Source organism: Oxyura jamaicensis, chromosome 1, assembly GCF_011077185.1.
Source record: "Oxyura jamaicensis isolate SHBP4307 breed ruddy duck chromosome 1, BPBGC_Ojam_1.0, whole genome shotgun sequence".
Lineage (NCBI taxonomy): Eukaryota > Metazoa > Chordata > Aves > Anseriformes > Anatidae > Oxyura > Oxyura jamaicensis.
The window spans coordinates 57,980,236-57,992,310 of NC_048893.1; the positions used below are offsets into that span (position 1 = coordinate 57,980,236).

General features: G+C 38.5%; 1 protein-coding gene across 2 annotated transcripts in view; it reads left to right on the forward strand.

Annotated features, from left to right (window-relative positions):
- The first annotated feature begins 11,992 nt into the window (after positions 1 to 11,992).
- The window catches only part of GNPTAB (N-acetylglucosamine-1-phosphate transferase subunits alpha and beta), a 49,773-nt gene continuing 49,690 nt past the window's right edge, over positions 11,993 to 12,075 (forward strand). For both annotated transcript variants that reach the window (XM_035342018.1, XM_035342012.1), the window contains exon 1: positions 11,993 to 12,060. The gene's annotated coding sequence lies outside the window, so the exon portion shown is untranslated. The remainder of the gene's footprint in view (positions 12,061 to 12,075) is intronic.

Genomic DNA, 12,075 nt, shown 5'->3' on the forward strand with positions numbered 1-12,075 from the left:
TCAAACTCACAGCGTTTTCGCTTTGGTTTAACATGAAGCCGTGATCAACCTGTCAAGTTTATTTCTGTTTGCTTTGACTTTTGTTATTTGTCTGCATTTCAGACTAACATCCAAACGCACGGTCACTGCTCCGAAATGAAGACAAATGCCCGCACAATCCAATCCGTCTCTTTCATCTCCTTGAAAATTTCCTGTGAGTTCTGCCTTCAGTAGACATTCCCTGTACTGAAAACATTGTGAGGTAGAAGCCAAGTACTCTCCAAGCCTTTGAAGATGCTAGGAACTGGCAGAAATATAATAAAGGCACGTAGGACAGTGTGTAAAGACAGGAAAGTAATCACACAAACTGTTCTAAGGCTGATAGTGGAGGTGTGCTATATTCAACGCCTCTTGGCAGTAGCATGTTGCTCACATTCTTAATGTGTAACTCGAGTCTAATAATCTACTGATACTTCATGATTACATTGGAGCACTTAAAAAAAAAAAAAAAAAAAAAAAACACTCCCTTTCCATGTTGGCTAATTCTTCTGCACTACACAAAAAGACAGACATTTTAGATATAGGGACTGCAAGGACTTAGAAAAATAATTAAAACAAATCATACTTAAACTTTCCATAGATAATCTGGTTTAGTAATTTCAAGCAGCAGAAATTTCTGGCTGCAAGAAAGGGTCTATTTCTTTTTGAGCTAGAGATGCAAAAGTAATGGGTTGAAATTAATATTTGACCTGCCTTAATATATACTGATTTTAAGCTTTGTGTTTGATTACCCCTCAATGACAGGTATCTTTGTTTTGTTCCTTGAAACAAAATATTCCATTCAGGCTCTGTATCCAGCCTCTTCAGTAAATAAACAGACTACAGAAATGTATTGATGTTCATTGTACTTATGGAAAGATTTTTTTTTCATCAATAGCATAGTATTCCATTTTGTTTATTTGTAGAAGAAGGATAAGATTCATTTTATTTTACCTCAACAACATTTAGGTGACAACATTGGAAAAATATCACGTTTTGCAAAATCACGTTATACTAACTATAGTTTTGTAAGTAGTAAATAACTCACTCTTGAGTGAGAGTTGAGTATTTAAATTTTTCACATGACTTTTTGGAGTGTCTGGACATTATTTGGACTGAAAGAAAAAGACACATCTTTGCCTCAAGAAGGTAAAAATTTGCTGTATGACGATCACTAACAAAGGCACTTTGCTGCTATGTAAACATTTATTACAGCTCATGTGATGTTTCCGTATAAATTTATTGTAGGAAGTAGTTAGAATCAGCACATAATCTGTAAATTATGATCTTTAAATTGTTTTTTGTAAAGAGCATATTTACATTGTTCTTTAAAAGATTAGGAGCTGCAAGGAGTAATAAATACAGGTTATTCCCAAACATGGGGGGTCATTTTATTTACTGGATTAAAGAACATCAGTGTGGCATTTCAGGGATTGTATTTTGATTTATTGTGCTTTGGACTAATTATATTGAAACAACACCAGCATAAAAATATAAAATAACTATGGTCTTCAATGTTACTGCACTGGATTTAACGAAGTGATTGGACTACTTCTTATATATTTAAAACTTTGGTATAAATTTTTGCTTGTCAGTGTAATATCATATTAGAATTATTTGAAAAATAAAGTTAATGTGTGCAAATAGTAACATACGTGTCTGTGAGTGAACACATATTAAGATCAAGAAATAGTCATGGAAGAGATCTAAAATGGATTATGCCGATGGTATTTTTATCCCCACTTCTATTTCATTTGCAGTCCGGTCTCTATTGGTTTTATATTTTTTGTATACCTCTGTTTTCTTTATCACTTTACCTTCTAAGGAAAGTGAGGTGACGTCAATTAGTGGAGGTGCATAAATGATTCTTCTGTGCAAAGTGTCATGTAAGAAGCTCATGGCTTATCACTTAACTAGCACTCTTAGATACATAGGGTTTTTAGATACTATTTCCTAGTAGAATCATTTTTGCCTTGGCATCTCCAATTTGAGACCAGTTATATACTGCTTTTCAAACCAGCTGTCCCATCCCTTTACCATTCTGCTTCTAGTATCCATAACTGCATTTTGATCCCCCCAAACGTACTTGTTACTTGAATGAACTCCTGCTGCCTTGTTGGTGGTACTGCATGGACTTTTTGACCTGTTGATGAAATTTTTGTTTATTTTTCATTAGATGTTCTCTTTCTGGGAGAAGACTTATAGCTAAAAACAATCTGTACGGAACTGAAGGGACTGGAGCAATAATTGGGCAATCACATTTTCTAGTTGCATGAGCATCCCACTTTGGCCATTGATAAAAAGAATATTGAAAGGTACCTTCTAAATCTAGACAGATTAGTTGCATACTTCACTTCTCTGGTATTTGTATCTGTCAGATCCAGACCATTTTTTCTTCTGAATCCATTTTGGCATTTAAACAGTGGAACTGGGGGGGGGGTGTTTTGGACTGGCTTGTAAGTAGTCCTGATTTCCTCTGAGTGAAGCTAAGACAGGCACTGCAGTGATTTTTGTTGTAACAGCATGGTCCTGATATTTATTTGCTTTGTTCCTTCCCCTGTTATACTTCATGCACTTAAACTCCTCATTACCTGAGAAACCTGCAAGCACAGCTGCAATGCTCTTGCAGCCAATTCTTGAGAAAGCAAAGTGTTTGGGCAAGTAGCAGACATCAGAATGATCTCTAGGTAGAAAGATTTAGGCTGTGGTAGTTAGATAAGTCAAAGAATGTAGACAGAAGTTCAGCATATGCCCCATTCACCTCTTTTCACATTGTTTATAAACAGCAACATAAATAAATGGCATAAGTTGCACTTACAAGAAAACTATTTAAAAATAAGGGTATGGAGAAGCACCATAGCTTAATTTAGGCAGATTTTGAAAGAGATATAAATAAGAAAGTGAAGTTTGCAATGTATAGTTCAGAGCTTATTTCTTGTAACGTGATATGTAACATGAAAGACCTACTTAAAGGGCACCTCCTCCCCAGATATGTTGGTTTCTCAGTATCTCACAAAGCGTTCAGCCAGATCCTGTGGAGAAGTGCTATGGCAGATTTTACTTCCCTGATTTAATAAAGAACTTACTGGAAGAGGGAAGAACAACTGAGATGAGAATATGACAGTGATGAAAGTCTCGAAGTTGAACAAGGGAGAGGTTAAGTATTTTGGTTACAGTTCAAAATCTTGTGTTTTGCTATATACAAGAACTAGGAAAAAAGCTACTTGTTAGTAGCTCAGCAGCCTTGACCCTTGAATGGAATGCTTAAAAATTGTTACTAACACCTACCAATTCTTTAGCAAATGCTGTGGCAAAAACAAGTGGTTTCTGTCTCACACTGTATGTATTTTTTAAATCTGAGTAAAGGATAGCTCATAAGTATCCTCTGGCCATCATACACAGGCATTCAGAAAGCTCAAATAAAATTGAAAACATAGCTTTATTTTGGCCTGCTACTTCTCTGTTCTCCTAGCACTTTCACCCTTTCCTTAAACTTGAAAGTGTTTCCAGTGCAAAACAAGAACAAAAAGCTCTAAAAAAATCTGCAATAGGATTACATTTAGAATACAAAAACATAAGGTCTGCAGATTTTGCACTCAGAGATAATTTGTTGGATTTATTTATATGTAACTAGAACCGGATATCTAGGGAGCTCCTCTGTAACAACACTTAAGAATTCACAAACTTATGACTGCTCATAAGCAGAACTAGATCTTCCCAGGGAACTGTGAGAGAGAAGAGGAAGAAATTGTTGCTTGTATAGACAGAAGCAGTGGATGGTTAAATTGGGAAAGGAGGGTGTGACAGCTGTGCAGAAGTTGGCACCACTGTAGAAAACATAATATAGACTGGAAAGAGGAAAGGAGTTGCCAGCAACAGGTTGTGCTAGAACTGGATATTAACAGGAGAAATCAAACACACTACCTGTAACTTCTGCAGAGGAGTGTATGAAGGGTTCAGACTGGCTTGTGGTTTCTCTTCCTTTCCTCCGTGGTCACATGCCAAAGTTCTGTAACCATCTTTCAGTAAAAAAAAAAAAAAAAAAAAAAAAAAAAAGAAAAAAAAAGTGTAAGCTATTCTCATTTCTGACGTAAAGTTCAGGAATAGCAGTAATAAACATCTTACATAATTTGTGAAGTCTTATGCTGTGATGAATTCATGCCATTACACTTCTGGCAGGAAGTGTGCTTTAATTTTAATATAGTTTTCAGGTGTTATTGTTGAAGAGAAAAGATGGTTTATTTTGCTCAGTTTGTTTTGGTTCCCCTTGTAGTTAGCTAGACTATAATATCTAACCAAATGTCTAACCACAATTTAGATAAAGATCTCTCAGCTGTCAGAACAAGCAGTCAAATAAAGAATATTGCCAAGTTCATAAAGAACTAGGAGACGTAACTACTGAGTTGCAATTGAGTAGTTCTCTATTTAAAAAAAAAAAAAAAAAAAAAAAAAAAAGTAACTGAACAGATTTGGATTGATATCTCTGAATAATACTGAGATCAAGGAACTTTTATTCCAGAATTTCTAGAAAAGGTTAGTTCTCAAAATGTATATTTTAAACTCATTTACTCCCATTTACACTGTATAGCTTTTAAAGTGATTGTTTTCAAATTAAAGGGTTTAATGGGATAAATCTGTGCTTCCAGAATGCACAAGCTGTAGACCAATGTGGGCTATCAGCAGCAAAAGAGAGAGAGGCCGTTTGGCTGCAGATAAGGCATTCTGCAGTGGCTTTGTGCTCCCTTGCTCTGAATGAGGTAGTCAACAACCTGAAGAATGCAGTGAGTGAATTTATATCTAGTATTTTAATTTGGCTCTACATTTTAAAAAAAAGAACATTTTCAGGGAAAAAGCAATCATTCAAAGCAAAAAATGTAGCTTTTTATGCAGCTCTGCCATCTGAGAGAATTACCTTTGCAGTTTGCTTAGTGGAACATGGTAACTGACTTTAAGTTTTTTGGTGAAGAGGGAGAGGAAATGATGAACCTCATGACCTTGAGTTCAATTAGGATGTGAAGGGTTGAAGGAAATCAGAGTCTAAACTGAGAGTATTTGGTAAGTACTAGAAAAAAGCTATTAAAATATCTTTTTCTCCAGGCCACAGCCTCCACCATTAAAAGTGGCTAATGATGTGCTTTGTCCAACATAAAGCTTCCAGGAAATAGGCAGTGCCAACAGCTGAAAAATCATATTTTATTTTTTTTTTTTTCATATATTAAACTAGATTTGCCAGAACTGGAATCTCTGTTCAGCTTCAGAGTGTTGATTGGTCTGTCTTCTCCACAGAATTTTGCTAAATCTTGAATTTTCAATTATTCCTTCCTGTTTATACTGTGTATAGCACATTGCTGGCCTTAGTGTTTGCTCCTTTCATAAACTTAGTTGTTTTGTGTCTGGTTACAAGGTCTAAAATAGCCACAGAGAGCAGCCACAAAAGCTTCAGAGTAACATTGTGAAAACTGTTTGTGTTGGAACTGTTTGTTCCAAGCTGATAACATCCAAACTTAGAAAAATGTAATTTTACAAAACCTAAATATTTTGTCCTATCTCTTTTGAGAATGTCTTTTCATTTTTAACAAGCAGTGTTTTCCATCCTTATTTGGCCTCTGCCAATGTCCTCCATGGTTCTTTGATAACAAAGGTTTGTGCTTCATAGCAACTCTGATGAGACCACAAAAAATATTAAGTAAAGATAGGAGGATTTTTCCTGTTCAGTAAAAGTGAAGTGATGTCAGTATCGTGAGTCATCCGCAAATGCTCAGCTTTGTACCTGGGCCATGGGTGCTAAGATAGCTTGAGGGAGCAGAGTGACACCATTTCTTACTAAAGAAATTTAGATTAAGGAAATATTGGTGCAATTCTTGGAGTCCCAAAGGAAAAGATCATAGAATCACAGAATCATAGAATTATCTAGGTGGGAAAAAACCTTCAGAATCATCAAGTCCAACTACCAACCTGACCTACTGAGTCCCATCACTAAAACATGTCCCTTAGTACCTCTTCAACATGTTTCTTAAATACTTCCAGGGATGGAGTCTCTGTCACTTCCCTAGGCAATCCATCCCAATGCCTCACCACCCTCTCCATGAATAAAGTCTTCCTAAAGTCCAGTCTAAACCTCCCATGGTGCAACTTGAGGCTGTTTCCTAATGTTCTGTCACTTGAGAAAAGACATTGATATCTCTTTGCTGCAACCTCCTTTCAGGTAGCCATAAAGCAATGAGGTCTCCTGTCAGCATCCTCTTCTCCAGATTAAACAGTGTCAGCTCCCTCAGCCACTCCTTATAACTTCTGTTTTCTACTCCCTTCACAAGCCTTGTTGCTCTTCTCTGCACATGCTTGACCAACCCAATATCCTTCTCGTGGTGAGGGGCTCCAAACTGAGCACAAGCTCATGAGCTATACCTGGGAGTTGTCTGTACCAGATTTTCCACACCCATGATGGCAGGAAGAGGCATCAGTTTTTTCCAGACATATGAGAGCTGAGCATTGTTGCAGACCATTGTCAAGGGTTACCTGGAGGTGGGAAGTGGCACCATAGGCAGGCATGGCCAGAGGCTGCCCATTAGAGCCCATCAGAGAACTAGACATTACTCTGAGAAACATACTGCAGCCGAGCTTCCTGAGCAGTTTAACTCATTTCAGTACCTGATGGATATTCGTCCCCTCCTCTACAGAAGGGAAGTTGACATTCAGCAGAACTGCACCAGACCACATTGCCCACCAATTTAGCCATAGATTATCTGCACTACCTACAGATAATAATGCCTATCTGCAAAGTTTCAAATGATTTCTTCTGGCTTCCTGCAAACATTTGTTATTTTAGTTCAAAGTGCTCAGAAAATAATGGGGTCTTTTAGAATAAAAGAATAATGGGGTCTTTTAGAATAAAATATTGATGAGTGTTATGCTTTGAAATTTTGGTTTCAGTGCTGGGTGCACATGCTGCCTCAGCCTCATCAAGATTTCCGTCTTAAGAGATATTAAAAATATTGTTGCTGTAATTCTTTGTTCTCCAGTGAATGCTTTGTTTCTGTTTCTAAGAATCTACTGTTTTCCTTTTATCTTTAATTATACCTAGCATGGACCAGCCATGCTCTACAGCTTATTGTCAATAGCCTTTATAGCATCTGCACAAATAGAAAAACCTCAGAAGTAGAAAGGGCAGGATGACTGGTTGCTGTTTAAGAGAGAACAAAAAGTGTGACATGTGTGTCCGTGTTTTTTTTTTGTTGTTTTTTTTTTTTTTCCTCACCGGTGGAAAAATGCGGTCAGTAGAGAAATGAGGTTTGAAGAAAACAAACCTCACAAAAACCGAAAGGACTTTATATTCTATCAACAATATTTTCAAAAGTAAGGAGCCATAAATTTTCCTTGCATACTATTCTGAGGGTTAGGAGATGAACATCTGAGGATTTTCAAAACCAGTGACACAATGAAGTACACAGCAGGATTTTAAAATTTGTGTTAAAGTGAAAACTCTCACTAGCTGCCTCTAATTAGAGTGCATATGCTCATGGGACTAAAGACTGATTTAGAGATAATCCACTACAAGATACATCATCAGGATCTAATATCATCTCTCAGAAACTGACATCGTGGTTACTTAAAATTTCTATTTAGAGGTGATGTCAATGGGATTAAGTCTTTATCAAAGGCTAAGATCTCTGTAAATGGTAAGTCAAAACATATTTTTTTGAATGATAAAATACCTATGGACTATTTTTTAGTCTGTTATGTACCAAATGATTAATCTTAATTTAATTATTGTATTTGATAGATAGTAGCACTGCAAAATTCACTGAGTTACTCATTCTAATATGCCTAAGGCTACTGCTTTAAGTAGGGTTTCAGAAGCATAGATATTACCATTTAGATATAATATGGAGAGGGACAGAGAGAAGTCCTAGAACGCCCTTCTGTGTCCCATCTCCTTTCCACAGAAAGTACTAATGCAGCTCTTCAACGTAATGACAAGTACACCAGCCTGTTTTGACTGTTGTTTAGGGCCTAGCTCTCTACAAAGTTCTCTGTTGGACTCACAGGGGCGCAAGAAAAAATTGTGACTTTGTAGAGGAGCAGGTCATGAAGAGTACGTTAACATAGTAACTGGATGTACAAGTGTAGCAGAGAAACCTAACCCTTCACGGGCTTTGGTGGGAAAGAAATGGGCCAGAGCTGTAGAGGGCTGTAGGTCCATGTTGATGGTTCAACATCTGTGCCCAACTGCCAAAATATCAACTGGCTTTAACCCAGCTGCCACAGATGATGTAAAAACCTGGCAATGCAGTGTTCACTGTGGACTAGGAACTCACATACTTCTTACCAGGAACTTGTATAACCTCCCCTGAAATCCATGCTGGCAAAGTTGCCCTGGATACTTATATACGCTGTCTCTGCTTGATACATAGATGTAATTTCAATAATGAGTACTGACAACCAAGTAGAAATTCAGAGGATTTTTGTATTATACTACGCTAATGAAATTGCTTTCATTACATCTTTGTTCTTAAATGTTACTTAAAAGAAGCACAAAGGCAATAACATAGCAGTTTTAGGCTGGTGTCTAGATTGCCCTTGAAATCAACAGGAATTGAGACACTTTCACAGTAACTTCTGAGGACTTTGCCCATTGTATTTTAACTGATTCTCAATTACTTCTGTAAATCAAAGTGTACAAGGTTATTGCCACCAAGACTACAGGGCGTGGGGTAATGACATCTTCTGCTTGTTTTCTGTACTCGACTATAATTCTGTACTTTAATTTAACTGAAGGAAGTTTTGTGTAGGAAAGAAAATCCTTGCATGAAGTACATCTATTAAAACACACTGTTAAGAATGTAACAACTCAGAAGTTAGAAAGTGCCAGTTTAAGGCTTCTGTAATCCTGAGCATGTGCATTACAATAAAGTGAGTGGTGAAATAACTGGCCACTTTTTTCCTCTCCATCCTTCAGTGTGCTAGGTGAACTTGTTCACAGCTGTGTAGAAGAACTTCTAATTCAAAAGGTCTGTTGTGAGTAGGGCAGGCATAGAAAAAATGTCTGCATAATAGCCATAAGCAAATACAAATTGGCCTATGTTGCAAAAATTCTGTAACGATAGCCAAGTCACTTCAAACAAACTTGCCACAGTAAATCATTACTTCTGTGTCCTTTATTTTTGGCTGCCTGACTTAAGACACCTTTTATGTTTGGAAGTTCTAAGCATTCACAAACGTAACTGAAGTCACTAAGAGCTAACTGTTGAGCCTACACAGTACTATTGGTGAGATACTGTACTGTGAAAACTCAGACCTGAAGTAGAAGCATGCATGAAGCTTGCAGAATTTTGTCTGTCTTTGTGCTTGGTAACATTTGCTTCACAGAGGTGCTAGAAGAGGTGCTATGAATTCATGTTTGTAAAAGCTCTTGAGGAATTTAGTTCTCTTTGCTTTAAAGCAATATTTGAAAAGTGTGCAGTTAATATTATTTTTGGGTAACAGAGATGTTACCCAAACATCTAGGAGATTCTACCTAACATCTGCCCAAACATCTTTAGATTCTAGGTTGATTGTTTTTCGTCTTCTGTCTCCATGAAATATAATTACATTATTACCTTGCATGTTTAGCTCTTGCTCCTCTCCCTTTGATGCACAAGATTTTGAAGGAATTAAGAAATTTTGGCAGAAATGAAGAAGAGTAGTAGCAACTCAAGGCTTCTTTTCTTTTTGCCTTTCTCAGGTCTTTGAACATTACAGGATCTCCAGTCCCATATTAAAGAATGAGTAATTACTTGCCTTTTGCAAGTAGCTTCCACTCTTTTAAAATCAGGCCTAACTGTAGAAAGAAAAACATCTCAAATTTAGAGACCTTTCTGAGATCTAAGAGACAGAAAATGTTGGTGAATGCAATTTGCAGAAAAGCATGGTCAAGATGAAATATGTTCATTTCATAATTATTTGACTTTTCGTTAGATTACTTCATATTCAGTGAAAGGCACGTCTTTGCTTTACGTGCTGCTATGTGCAACTTAAAGTTAATACAAGTACAAGTACAGTGAACTAGATTATTCCAAGAGCCCAACAGTTTACATAGAAAGTGATTAGGCAAGGCCCTTAAGTATATATTTAATTATAATTGCAGCATCTAATTCTTAGCTATCCTGACACCTAGTGGAATTTATTGCTTGAAGCAGAATATCTGGGTTCATTTGCCAGTGGAGTGACTGGGGAAAAATAAGGAAGTTAAATATCTCATTCTCAGCCAAAGTAGTAAGATATTCATATGAACAATTGCGTAAGCAATGAATTAGATAAAATGTGAAAACAAATTCAGCTTGAGCTCTGCCCTTTTCATAGACATGCTCATAAAGCTGGTTGCAATGCTGCAAGGTCCCTGATCTGGTTTCTTGTTTTGAGCCTGGAAAGATTTGCTCTTGATAGAAGTATCCAAGCAATTTGGATTCAAATTCTTTCTCTAAGGGGATTTGAATCTGCATCTTCTATAGTACTACGTTGCAAATAATTAGCTAGTTGAGGGTGGCTATGTTTTTGTTAATTTTCCATCATGCAGCATGGAACAATTGAGATTTTCTTGCACTGGAGATGGCAACAGTGTATGAACCTTCGACAACATGGGAATATGATGGTTGATGCTCAGCTGAACATGAACCAGCAGTGTGCCCAGGTGGCCAAGAAGGCCAATGGCATCCTGGCTTGTATCAGGAACAGTGCAGCCAGCAGGACCAGAGAGGTGATCATCCCCCTGCACTCTGCTCTGGTGAGGCCGCACTTCGAGTACTGTGTTCAGCTTTGGGCCTCTCACTACAAGAAGGACATCGAGGCCCCGGAACATGTCCAGAGAAGGGCTACAAAGCTGGTGAAGGGTCAGGAACACAAGTCCTGTGAGGAGCGGCTGAGGAAACTGGGGTTGTTCAGTCTGAGGAGGCTCAGGGGAGACCTTATTGCTCTCTGCAGCTACCTGAAAGGAAGTTCAGGGAAGCTGGGTGTCAGCCTCTTCTCACAGGTGACTAGTGATAGGACTAGAGGGCATGGCCTCAAGTTGTGCCATGGGAGGTTTAGTTTGGAAATGAGTAGACATTTCTTCTCAGAAAGAGTAATCGGACATTGGAATGGGTTGCCCAGGAAGTGATGGGTGTTAAACACACTGGGGGTGTTTAAGGAAAGGTTGGACGTGGTGCTTAGGGATATGGTTGGAGCAGGTGATCTTGGAGATCTTTTCCAACCTTAATGATTCTGTGATTCTAAAAAGCTGAAGATTATCTTCCTCCAGGGCAGTACTTTGGCACATAGGTGAGAAAATGTGAAGGATGAAGACTGCATGTGTGAAGAGAAGGGGCTGGAATTGTGCAAGAGGTGATGAAAGCTTAGCTAGATGCTTCTCCATGTTGACACTGCAACGGTGAGTGGTCATGAAGGGCCAAATAAATATAATCACCGTGATAACATACAGCAAGGAAGTGTAACACACCACTGTGTGGTGGGCTCTTAACTCTGAAGGTAATGCCTAACAAATTTGCCATTCAGTGGCCTATGAAGAAAAGGAAAATACAGTGACGATATCGGTGAGTTGATAAATCTGATGAATCTTTGGACAACAATGACACCAGCAGTGTCTGGTGTAGATATCCGAACTTTATGGCAAAAACTATACATGCAGATTCAGGACCTTTAACTAGGTTCTTATCAAATTTTTTGTCTTAGGAACCATTCTTGAAGACCTCCATGAATAATTTCTTCTAGCCTGCCAGTTCTCCTTTCACGAACCTATCTCCCTGCGCTTCATTTCTGTGCTGAATCACACAGAGAAATGCTTAAATGACAACAGCGTGTAGCTCTATTGCACCTTATGCATCTCTACCCACACCCCCGAGGAGAAAACCGTGCAGACGAATTCCTCTCACAAGTCAGCTGCCTGCGGGCCGCCCGGGGCCTAGCGGGCCGCCAGCGGGATCCGAGAGCCGCCGCCAGGTGGCGCCGCGGCGCTGCCGGAAGGGGCGCGGGTGCTGGTGGCGGCGGCGGCGGGACCCGCCCGCCCGGCCCGGCGCATGGCAGCGC